The following is a 13,142-nucleotide window of genomic DNA, read 5'->3' on the forward strand; positions in this document are numbered from 1 at the left end:
ATGATTTGTAATTAACATGTCATTTGAAGCCTAATTTTCATACAAGTAATATTCATACTGGTTTAAAGGAATAATTTCATTGTATTTCCCATCTTTGGTGAGCAACAGTTTTGTGTGAAGGGAATTAAAGGCCTGTCCCAAATACAGGCCTGTTGATTTCAGTGATTTAAACAAATAATAGCCTGGGCTACTAATAGAAGTTTTACGGTAGTTCTGCATCATATCATGAAACCATAGCTTTTTTTAAACTGTAAAAAGTATCAAAAGCAATGCTTGAATAAATGTACTTAGTTACATTCCATTCGTTATAGCTCATTATAATGAACATCTGTATGAGAGGAGAATTCCAAGACAAAATTTTGGTCCTTGGACTGATGAAGGTCTACAGACTGAAACTTTCTGTACTTAAATAAAGTTTATTGCAAGTATTAGGACAGTGCGCAGATATTCTCCTCTCTTACCTATGGACACATTCCTCTTATGCACCTGTCTACAAGTTATTAAAGGTGTGTATGAGCCTCCACATTTGAATTAACAAATCATACCCAATAAATGACGTTAAGGGCCTTAAGAAGGGTCCTGGTTCATTACCTGGTTTTGAAAGGGCAAGAGTTTGGTCTAAGAAGTGAGAGGAACACTACATAAATAAATAGATTTCAGGGGAACATTAACTGTGAAAAGGAAAAGAGCTTTTTTAAGCACCAGTAGGTCTCCTCTTTAGGCTGTTTAAATCCCACTGTGTGCAGCCTGAGAGCCATTATTTCAGCTTTGTGCTTGTATGTTGCATATTCCTACATCAGTGTGGGTTTATTAAGGGCCCAGATGTTCATTTTTGCCTCTGGGCCCCCTTGCTGGTTAATCCGGCTATGATCTCAGCAAACAGCTTATTTGTATGGCACTTATTAGAAAAGCAAGATCCAAGTTGTCATAAAGGTGGATTATCCTTTGAGATTTCAGACCTGAACATTTAAGCACTTCATCTTTTCATCATGCTATGACTTATTTTTACCGAGTTCGCTTGGACATTTGAATCCTCTGCATTAAAAATAACCAAATGTCCCAGTGATCTGCAGCCCAGCAGCCACATGGTCATGCAAATCTCGCCCAAATGAAGAAATATTCAATGACTTGCAGCTGAACCAGCTAATAAACGCAGGGAGTAAAGTATCAGCAACTGGCAGCAATAGGTTAAGTTATTTTGTTTTCAACCCGCTTGTACTGAATGGCATCCAAAGAAATCATGCCCAACGAGCTGAGTTCCTGTTAGATAATATTTAACATCCCTCTGTGGGGCACAACAGTGTGACCATGACAAGTGTTTTGGAAAAAAAGGGGACGTGTCAGTGTACTTTTCCAATGCTACTTGAACAATAAAGGCATTCAGACTGGGTGGGATGTTGTTTTCACTTCCTAAAAATAGATTTTTATGCATCTGATTTGCAAGATGAACCACACATAATGTGGACAATGACAGTCTATTAAATTCTCCTCTGTCCTCTCCTCTTCTTCACGTAGGCTGTATCTGAGCAGGAAGTATCTGTCTCCTTTGGGACAGCAGGGAGAAAAGTGTGTTTGGGTAACAGGAGGCACGTTACCCTCCTCCTCCTCCTCCTCCTCCTCCGCTGCTCTCTCTCTCTCTCTCTCTGTGGCCACAACAGGACACTTCTTCAGAAATAATGGGATTATGTCCAGGATTGATATCCAGCTTTATGGCTCACGTGTGGGCACTGCACCTCTATTCAACATGCCGCTATGACAGGCCTGTCAAAGTAGGCTGCGGAGAACTGACTAGACACAAATCTACCACGACCTCCGGAACTGAAGCTCTATTGTCAGGCCTTTCTGTCCACAGGAGGCTTTACAAACACCATTATACCGAAGAACTCACTGGGCAACTTGCGCGTCATGCATTATAACCCCGGTGTCATGTCAGAGCATGTACTCTTCAGCGGCCTTTTGCAGCAGGAGGTGATCGGCTTTCCACAAATTAGATGGTTTTAAATCCAAACAGGGCCCCAGCTCACATAGCATTAGTGATTAATCTGCTAATTATTTCCAGGATTAAACACTTCATCGTGTAATCTATAAAATGTCACTAAACCTGAAAAATGTCCATAAAAAGGTCCAAGAGCCCAAACTGAAGTATTCATACTGCTTAGTTTGTTCATCCAACAGTGGTGGAAGAAGCATCTAGATGCTTTGCTAACATGTAAGTAAAGACACCAAGGTGTAAAACTACTTCTTTACAAGGAAAAGTACAGACAAATTGTTGAAAGAGGTGCATTCTCCAGCTGTATGTAGCTGAATCAGGTGGTTCTCAAACTAGAACAGGTGTAAAACTGAGAAGAGCTGACTTTCTGAAGTATATAAATTCCTCTATGATCTTTCAATAGAGACAGATAGATAGATAGATAGAAGGGGTGGGAATCACCAGAATGATCCTCGATACGATATTATCACGATACTTATTATTGCAATTTTAAATATGTTGCGTTGCGATATGCTGACTACTCTGATAAAATATATTGCGATATATTAACTTATTTTAACTGTAAACTATATCCCCAAAGGAAAATTTTGTCAACAAGTTTAATTTGTATTTGTAAAATTACTAAATTTTGTAATAAAAAAAAAAACAATACTTGGCACTGTGTGACGATCCAATATAGCCACACAAAAATATCGCGATACTATGCTGTATCAATTGTTTCCCTCAGATATAGATAGATAGATAGTAGGCATGGGAATCACCAGAATGATCCTCGATACGATATTATCACAATACTTAACCCTATGGGCCCGAACAACGCATAGTGCGTCCAAATTCACACCTGTTCTTCTCTATTGATTTTCTCCGCGACTGTGCGTCATAGCGAGAAGCCACACATATCACGTGAAACAGCGGAATCGTAGCTTTCCGACAAGGCCAAGCACTTGTCGGTAGTCCAGTGTTTTCACAGCAAAAAAAAAAAAAAGATAAATTTACACTAAAATCATGAATAACAGAGCTTTCATGCAGCTTTGCACACACATTACTGTTAGATGGATTACTCACGAACGCAGGCTCCCACAGAAATGCCACGCATATCACATGAAAGCGCAGGACTAGAGCTTTCCAGTGATACCACACACATCATTGTGCTGTCATCCCATCACGCTATAAATCCAGATTGATTGTCTACAAAATAAAAACCTGACAAATTTCTTTACAATCCATCTTGTTATCAGTCACTTCATATAGTGAGGAATATCGTATCTTACCACGTCTTAGGCTTGCGTGTGTTTCTCCCTTGTAGTCCACACTTGTAGTCCAGCTTTCAAGATGCAAATATCTCCATATTGTCCAGTTGACACTCCATCAAACTTTGTATGACCACTTCACAAAGTGGCAAATATTATCTTGGAGGACATCATTGCACTTGGTTGACTATTTTTCTATTATCTTGGATGTAAATATTGCATGTTTTTTCCAGATAAAACACATTTTTGACTTGTGAATGAGTCAATGTAATTTCTTGCAATAATGAAAAAATGCTGGCAATTATATCCGCCTGGCACAAACCACATGTTTTGGACAGCTGTGAAGTGACAGAATGTCCCAGCATCATGGTTCTTATATTGCCAGATTCCAGAGAGTCTCCCCTCTTCATATATGCCAGAATATGTCAACTTCCAACTTGCTATGGTGAGATACATGTAAAAATGTAAGAATTTAGTCACACGGATTTGTTTTTTTCATTGATATAAAAATTAATATAAAATACAGGCACATAGAAGGACATGAAATGATGGCAAATCTGGTTAGCCCAGATTGTCCTGAAAAAAGATATAGCATGTGTATGTAGCCTTTACAATGACTGTGATATGAGCTTAAAAGTAAAGGCAGTAAAAAATACCCCAAAAATGCCTAGGGCCCATAGGGTTAAGTCACGATACATTATTGCAATTTTAAATATGTTGCGATATGCTGAATACTGTGGGAAAATATATTGCGATACATTAGGATTTATTACCTTTTTTCATCTATAAATTTTGTCTCCAGAGGAAAACTTTGTCAACATCTGTTTTAATTTATAAGATTAAGTCTGTTCTATACTTGGCACTGTTTGACAATACAATATTTCCACACAAGAATATCACAATACGACGCTGTATTGATTTTCCCCCAAGATAGAGAGATAGATATATAGATAGTAGGGGTAGGAATCACCAGAGGATATGATATTATCACGATACAATATTTTTGCTATTCTAAATATGTTGCAATATGCTGAGTATTACAAGAAAATACATTGCAATTTATTACCTTTATTTTAACTGTAAATTGTGTCCCAAAGGAAAACTTTGTCAACATCTGTTTTATCTAATGAGATAATTTTTTCAGTCTGTTCATCAAACTTCAGCCATTTTTTAGTAGCAGCAAAATGCATCTAGTGGACTGAAAAAGCAAATGATTATATTATTGTAGTAGGCTACCTACAGTTTAATTTGTATTTGTTGAAATTACTAAAGTTTGTAATAAAAAAAAAATTGATACTTGGCACATATTGCCACACAAAAATATTGCTATACTATGCTGTATCGATTTATTTCCCCCACCCCTAGTAGGTAGGTAGGTAGGTAGGTAGGTACTTAGGTATGTAGGTATGTCGATAGACAGACAGGTAGACAGTATCGGTGGGAATCACCAGAATTATCCTCGATACGATATTATCACGATACTTAAGTCACAATACAATATCACTGCGATTTTTTAAATATGTTGCGATATTCTGAGTATTGCGGTAAAATATACTGGGATATATTGCGATTTATTACCTTCTGCCATCTATAAATTTTGTCCCCAGAGGGAAACTTTGTCAACATCTGTTTTATCTTATAAGATAAAGTCTGTTCTCTACTCGGCACTGTTTAGTGATACAATATTGCCACACAAAAATATCGCAATACTATGCTGTATCGATTTTCCTCCAAGATAGATAGATAGATAGACAGATACTTTATTAATCCTGAGGGAAATTTAGACATCCGGTAGCTTATATGACGCATTCAAAAAATCAGAAACACACTCCTAAAAGCTGAGATTAATCACCCAAAATGGAGTGTTTCCAGCCAAGGGGCAGCCCCACAGCATCCATCTTTCTGGCCTATCAGAGGGCCCTACACACAGATAGGGAATCCCCATTAGGAAAAACAACAGCTACTACAGACTACTTCCTCTATTGAGTATCCTCACTGTCTCCCCATTGTCTAATCAACACAAAGGCTTTTAACTCATCAGACACCAAACACGTCACACATTCACACACTGGAATAAAATACACCATGAAATCCTTCATAAATCACCTACAGTCTCAAGAATCATCTTTCCTGTCTGGTATGATAAAAGTATATGTAACACCGGGGACTTGTATATTGGGGACTGCCAGCTCTGAACAACTGTCCAAATAATTCAGGCTGACTAATACTCATTTTTTTCCATTATTTACAAATCAAGGACTTTGCACACAAAACATTTGCTAACTTTCCAACTACTCCCCCATCATCTCGCCTGGATTCTTTGCTAAAGGTCAATATGCTAAATAAAAGTCTCAATGATTTATACTCTGATCATGAATAGATACAATCCTTCTAAATCTCATATTTGACAACTACGGGAAAGTGATAGAGGGGTGCCCACTGTCACATGAGGAACAGGACTTGGCTCTTTGTAGGGTTAATTCATCTTCTACATGCTCCAGACATGCCTTGATACAGTTTGAAGTGCCACATCGGCAACACCTCTCTAAAGCTAAACTTGCAAGAATGGTCTCAAATGAAAGACCCTGTGTGTGACAGGTGTGTTTGTTGTTTAAAACTTGCCTTTTTCTGACAGATTACAGCTGTAATATAATGCATCTCCTACAACTGGTACTTTTTGGTGTATTCTCAGTTCCAGATGACTCCTATATCCTTGCTCACTTTCTGAAGGTCATTGCCTTTTCCTCTCTTTTAGCTTAACGCTCAGTTCTGTTTAAATGGAAGAATGTAACACCTCCACATCACACAGCCACTGGATTATAGATGTGATGCAGAACATAAAGCTTGAAAAAATCAGATACACCCTCTAGGGCTCCATTAAGACATTTTACAAAACCTGGGAGCCATTAATAAAATATGTGAACAGTCTAACTGACCTGGAACAATGAACTTTTACTTCTACAGGTGGTCTGTCCTTTAAGTAAGTAAATACACTACGATGCACTTTTTTCTGTTTCTCCTCCTTTTCTTTCCATTTCTCTCTTTTTTCTGTACATGTATGCACTTTGAGATTTTAGCTTATGTTAATGTCCTGTCTGATAAACAGAAAAATCTCTACAAATAAAGTGTTTAAAACCCCACACAGGTTGTCCACATGCTGAAATTACTTTAAAAAGTAATTACACCTGATGGATGCAGTAAATTTAGTTTTCTATCTTTGTGACTGTTGTTTTGCTCCTGGTATGATTTAAGTGTATAGGGTGTGGATAACTGTACACCAGTTTGCGGCCAGCTAAATACCATTTCTACCTTCTGTCTTTGTCCATTCTGACTATGATGAAGACACAGTAGTGTCCAAACCTTCTGTGCTAGCAAGTCAACCAGTTTGCTCCAGTCAAGGGTGTTTATACACTCTAAAACAGAGTCAACCGGTTAAACTTTTAACACAGGTAACAATATGCATGTGTCTTTTAAGTAGTCTCAACTCTGACATTATTAAATAAATCATTTTATAATCTAACAAACTCAGTTAGTTCAGTACAACCAATATGATTTGCTTTGACCTTGAAAAACTTAATTGAGTTGAACCAACTTAATATTTATCCAGAAGTTACGTTGATATTTAGTGGTCAAACTATTTAAATCTATTTATTTTAATTCCATCTTACTCAATCCTACATCTTGGTTGCCTCATCTATTTTCTGATGAAGGTCTAGTGGACTGAAAGCTCAACAATAAAGTGAAACACTGCATAGAGGTAAGTGTGCGGACATGCTGACATGTCCAGCACCTTGCCAAGACCAAGCCAGGTGGAGCGATGGTTGTTCTGCATTAGACTCACAAGTCAGTCTTTAGACGCTTTGCTTAACTAAAGACTGATGACTTTCTCCCTGATTTTGTGTTTAGATGGGCGGATACAATTTTAGAGTTTAAAAAAACTCCCTACATTGCAGAACCAATAGTAAATCCGCAGGGCGGTCCTTCGGTGGCTCGCTGAACTCTTGTGCTCGTAAACATAGTCCGACAGCATTAAAAGTTTCAAACAAAGTCGCTGTAAGTCCTTCATTTCCACAATCTCGTGGACTGAGCACACGTTTGATGAAATGGAGTTAAATCTCTCGGCATCCATTTTCAAGCTCTCTGTGTGTTTGTTTCCTTGCGGATGAGAAAAGGGGGAGTGCACATTTCTGGATATTTTTAACTTTGACCAACTTCTTAAAAGAAGTTTTCAGATTATTTAAACACTTAAATGACACAAACGTAATTTTTAATTCTGAAAAGCTTCTTTATTTTAAGAGTTATCTACTCACCCCATGAATCATTTTTTAGAGTGGGTTCAGTTTCAGTATTGGAGGGGTCCCATGAAATGGAGTTGTTGGGGTCCATCGCCAGAACATTTTGAGCATTTTACACTTAATTTCCTGAATTCTGGTGATTTTTTTTTGCATCATTTCATGGTGTAAATGTCATTACAAGTCTTCTGCTACGTTCTTATTCAGAGAGGCAAATGTACATTTTCTAAATATTGATGGGGACATATCCCCTTTTTCCCAGCTTAAGTATTATCTGAAAAATCTAAGCTACTTTAAGTGTCAAAAGTGCCCATTATGCAAGCATATCTTCCAACACTGTCCCTTACATTGTCATAGCCTACATTTTAGATTATGACTAAAGTATGACTTAAGTATTTATATGTAAGGAGCATTTTAATGTTGTATCTAGTTGACGAGGAGCGTATTCAATTTATTTAAAGCACTTTTAAGTGGTTAAATGTGCTGTATGTTAAATGGAGTTAGTGGACAATATTTCCCTCAGAGAAGTAGAAGTATTAAGAGGTATAAAATGGATAAACTAAAGTACAAGTATGTCAAACTTGTACTTAAGTAAACTACTTAAGTAAATGTACTCACAGTCCAAAAGCCAAAGCTATTCACTTGATTATAATAGAAAATTAGCAAATATCCACATTTGAATAACTGGCAGCAGTGAATTTTTGGTATTGATGACGACTCTGGCTCCAAAAGAAACAACTATTTAAACACCACCAGGACCTTTAAATGTCTCCATCACATTTCCTTGTGTTACTGGCAAGTTTAAAACACATTTCACCCACATTTAAGTAGGCTAAATTAAATGTGCCAGTGACCCCACCAGCAGCCTCGGCAGCAGGGTCGAGCCTCAGACATGACTCCAACAGGAGCTGCACGAGTGACATTTTCTGCGATCACGAGCTGCAGGAGTGTGTACTCACCGTTTGGGCGATAAAAGACGACTCAAGTGGAGGAAGAAGTCCCAGAGATCCCCGAAAGTTTCCTCTCAGGTTCACAGATCACCGCCACACAGAGGAAGGATCTGTTTGTGTGTCTATAGCTGACACATTACTTCAGCTCGCAGCTCGATCCCGTCCTGACACTTTCAGTTTAGCCCCAGAAGCGATCCGAGCTGAGGGCTATGGTGTCCTGTCGCCTAGCAGGCTGCAAAATAAACCCGATTGAAAAAGAGGGACGATCTATCACTTCCACAGGGCGAGAGGGTGATGCGTCAGGTGTACGCTTCCCGCAAGTGAAGGAGGAAAACAGAGTGGAGGGCGACTCATGTTGAGTTGATCGGGCTGAAGCCTTTTTCTTCTCCGCCTCCTCTCCAAACTGCACCGCTCCGTGCGCTACGCGTAAAAACCCCCACACTTGAAACCGCAATCCTGCTTTAGAAGACGAAGTGTGGCGTGCGAAGCTTTCACCGAGCTCCCTGCAAACTACGGCTCACTTCAGCGTGTTTTTACATAACAGCATCATCCGCTTTTTTTATGTTGACGCATCATGTAGCGAAAACATGGAGTTTCTTAAAGGGCCACGGACGTCCACATGTCACCGTCCCCCCGGCAGCAGCCCCGCTGTGGCTGACAGATGGCTTTCACCTAGTTAATGTCTTTAAGCCCTGTTCTTTTGACACTTGTATTAACCCTGGCAGCGGTGGCTGAGGGAGCTGGGCTCTCAATGAAGGATCTGTGGTGTGTCAGATCTGGCTCATGACCAAAACCTGCTCTGACATGTGACTGCACGGTGCCTCCTGGAGCACTGCTGGGAAGACTTTGTTGTCTCTTTATGTGACTTTAGGTTTTAATTTCATGCTGTGTTGTTTTATGAAATGCAACTGCACCATGAGGAAAATGTAACATGCAGTAAGGTTGCTGAATATTGTAAAACTATATTACTTGCGACAAATAAACAAATATTAAAGGGACAGTTTAGTTTTTTTGAAGTGGGGTTGTTTGGAGTACTTACACTATAGCCCTACTTGGACAGCATTAGTTTAACGTGGAGACGTGGGGTAAAGTAATTATTACTGATTTTAGTCCTGTCTGAATGCGTCATGTCTGTAATCATTACGTAAAAATTACGGTGACTTTTACCTTCTGTAAAACGGTCCAGAGAAAATAATCCCATGCAAACGCGATCCTCTGTATTTAATATTTCGTCACGTCCTGTTTACAACAATTTTTCCATGTTTACAACTAGTTTTCTACGTTTTTTCAATGATGGAGGCGCTTAAAGAAGCATTCGGTGTTGTCAACAGTCGTGATAGTGGACATTCTTCCAATGATCGCACAGCCCTACGTGGGAGATCAAACAAAAAGGTCGAGAAGAAAGCACTTTTCAGAGCCACAAGACTTTTGGTTGTGTTAGGTAGGCCTAATATAAATCCATATTGCTAATTGTTGTGTACACACAATCCTGATTATGGGCAATATTTCATATTGGGCTAATAAACGTAACACATACAGGAAGCAACACAGCACGCACATGCTGACAGGGAGGTGACACCAGGGCGCAAACAAAGTTACCACTCCCATCTTTGGTAGAATTAGGGAGATTTCTTGTCCCGTGCGAATCGGACATTTATATTACAGACACCCTGTGGTAAACTGACATTAGTCCACATCCCTATGTAAAACCAATCCCGTCCGAATAGTACTTAAGACAGTATATTACATACAGTAGATGGCGATCAGAGCACCCCCAGTTTGGAGAAGCAGGAGTCCAACATGGAAGCAAAGCAATCGACTGCTGTGGAGGGGGTCAGCAACAAAATGGCACAGTAGTGCAGTGGTTAGTGGTTCAAGCCCATGGTTGGGGGTTCGAACCCAGGGTGGGGGAGCCCTTCTGTGCAGAGTTTGCATGTTCTCCCTGTGTCAACGTGGGTTTTCTCCAGGTACTCCAGCTTCCTCCCACAGTCCAAAGACATGCAAACTTGGTGACAAATTGATGACTCTAAATTGTCTGTAGGTGTGAATGTGAGTGTGAATGGTTGTCTGTCTCTATGTGTCAGCCTTGCAAAAGTCTGGCGACCTGTCCAGGGTGTACCCCGCCTCTCGCCCAGTGACTGCTGGCATAGGCTCCAGCCCCCCTTCCCAACAGGATAAGCAATTATGAAAAATGAATGAATATGTTGAGAGTATTTTAATGGCTTTTTTTTTTTCGTCCAAAATTGACGACTTCACCTTGTCCGAAACTTTCATCCGTCATTACAATTTTCGGAACAGGTTCGACTTTCTACATTTTTCACGTCGCAGAAGCCTTTAGGGAGTTGTTTGACAGGACACAGCCGCGACAAGACAGAGGAACAGGGTGCACAGAATCATTCCCTAACTCAGATAGCTCGCCCTCAACAGGTCAAATAGAAATATTCAGGTAGATGGTGATGAGGAGGAGGAGGAGGATGTAGACCGTACACAGAATGTGGAGACAGAGAAGGAGGACAGCTCCGCCCCTTCATGCAGCTTCAGTAACTCCAGTAGAGAGGCAAAGGAGGAAATGTCTTTCCATTTTGTCAAGTATTGCATTTTTTTTTTACAATGAACAAAACAATAAAATGCATCAGAATCAGTGTGCAAGGTTTCTGGTTGAAACGTTTCATTGCGCTCTTCAAAACCAGACTCCATTGAGAGAAACAGTAATTTAACATTGCAGAACACAGGAGCTGTTGGTCTACTGCTGCTTTAAACCTTCATTTTAATTGTGTTTTTGTGTGACTTTGGTGTTTAAAATAGTTAGTTCATATTCACCAAAGTCACACAATAACATAAACTAGCTAACTGATGGAAGCAGCAGTAGACCAGCAGCTCTCATGTTCAACAAGGTAAAATTACTGTTTTTCTCAATGGAGTCTGGTGGCTTTGACGAGAGCACAGAGGGGGAACTGAAGCTGTTAACAGCTGCCCCGTTGGAATAGGCTGTCGCTGCAATGTCTCATTATAGCGTACATTAAAACTGATATTGATTTTTTTAGGTGGGACTTTTTTTTAGGTGGTTAAAAATCATTTTGTTGCTGACCCCCATCCACAGTATTAGATTGCTTAGCCTCTGTACTGGACTCCAGCCTGCTTCCCAAAACTGAGGGCATAACAACTGACATTTACTATATAGACTACTACCACTACCACTAGCTATGGATAAGTACCCCTTACAACCGCACTTAAAAAAAAACCCTGAACTATCCCTTTAAAGCAGTGGCTCCGAACTGATCCAATGAACTGAATTCACTGTACTTCAAAATGCAGTGTTTTTTTTTTTTAAATAAACTTGACACGTTTGCGAGTCACTTGCGGTCCATTCAGAATGGACCCATGACCGACTTTTGGCCCACGAGCCACCAGTTGGGAACCACTGCTTTAAAGTGTATTCAGCTCTGCCTTTCTGCTGATTTCAGTTTACTAATGAAATACAACAAAACTTGTTGAATTTAAAAAAAAAGAAATACAATTATTTCCAACATTCTTTTATTGAGCAAATTTACACTGAGCTGAACACAAAGGCACAGATAAATAAAAAGAAAGATAGGTACATATTAAAGGTGGGATTTAGTGACATCTAAATGTCACTAAATCCCACATGCAAGACCTACGCACTACCCACTTCCTCATCAGTAACCTACCCATCTACCTTGTGCTTCACCCACCTCATCAATTGCACTACACCACCGCGCACACTGAACGTTTAAAGTGCGGTTTCCTATTGATACTCTCTTTCAGTTAACTAAAAAAATCTCTGAGTGCAATGTCGCAGTCTTTCAGAATGTGTTTATAACACAAGTTGACATTGGGGTGAGTGGAACCTGTGATTCTGACTTTATCAGCCTGCTTTGTACAATGCTGAAGACAATGTATGTGCAGAAACTGGTCCTCAAATTTTGGTTTCTTGTCCTGATTTCTCCACAGTTTAATTCACCAAACTAAACCGGCATATAAACACCAAATGGCAAACATGCATTTCATACTGGAGATCAGTGCAACATATAAATAGTCATCTGACTGACATATTACATGATTGAAACCCACACTAATCTCAGACAGGTGGTGATATAACACATGTTTGCATACATTAACATTTACTCTGCAGACCGAGACACAAGAACTGCTGCGAGTTCCAAGAACCCTTCAACTGGCTGTACTGATAGGATGCATACTTTAAATTAACCATATTTTTAAAAGAGTTTTTAAGTTAAAACAAATTGTTTTAATGATGTTAATAAATGCTTAAATCATGCTTTATAGATCAGTTATGAGCTATCGGGTTGCCAGGTTGTGGAAAATCCTTTTGTCGTGTGTTTAACGTTTCTCTTTGGTAGCAATTGTTGGTGATCCATTATTATATGCATATGTGGTTCTCATCAAGTCTGCATTTATTGTGAAATGTTAAATAAGTTGTTAATAAATGGGTGGATGATCCAAGTGATCAAACACTCTGACAACTCAAAGTGATTTTTACAATTGAGGAACCCAAAAATTATTCCTAACAATAGCTTATGAGATCTGCAAAGCTTCATTAAATTATTTATTAACCATTAATAAAGTTATTGTAGTTACAATATATAAACTCTTTGTAAAGGATGCCTCAGTAGAAATG

At 39.3% G+C, this 13,142-nt stretch overlaps 1 protein-coding gene across 1 annotated transcript in view; it reads right to left on the reverse strand.

Moving 5' to 3' along the window:
• Positions 1-9,048, reverse strand: part of bahd1 (bromo adjacent homology domain containing 1) — a 52,393-nt gene extending 43,345 nt beyond the window's left edge. Inside the window, exon 1 of the mRNA XM_033641891.2 lies at positions 8,492-9,048. The gene's annotated coding sequence lies outside the window, so the exon portion shown is untranslated. The remainder of the gene's footprint in view (positions 1-8,491) is intronic.
• Positions 9,049-13,142: the final 4,094 nt, after the last annotated feature.

Source organism: Epinephelus lanceolatus, chromosome 15 (assembly GCF_041903045.1).
Source record: "Epinephelus lanceolatus isolate andai-2023 chromosome 15, ASM4190304v1, whole genome shotgun sequence".
In the NCBI taxonomy this organism is placed as follows: domain Eukaryota; kingdom Metazoa; phylum Chordata; class Actinopteri; order Perciformes; family Serranidae; genus Epinephelus; species Epinephelus lanceolatus.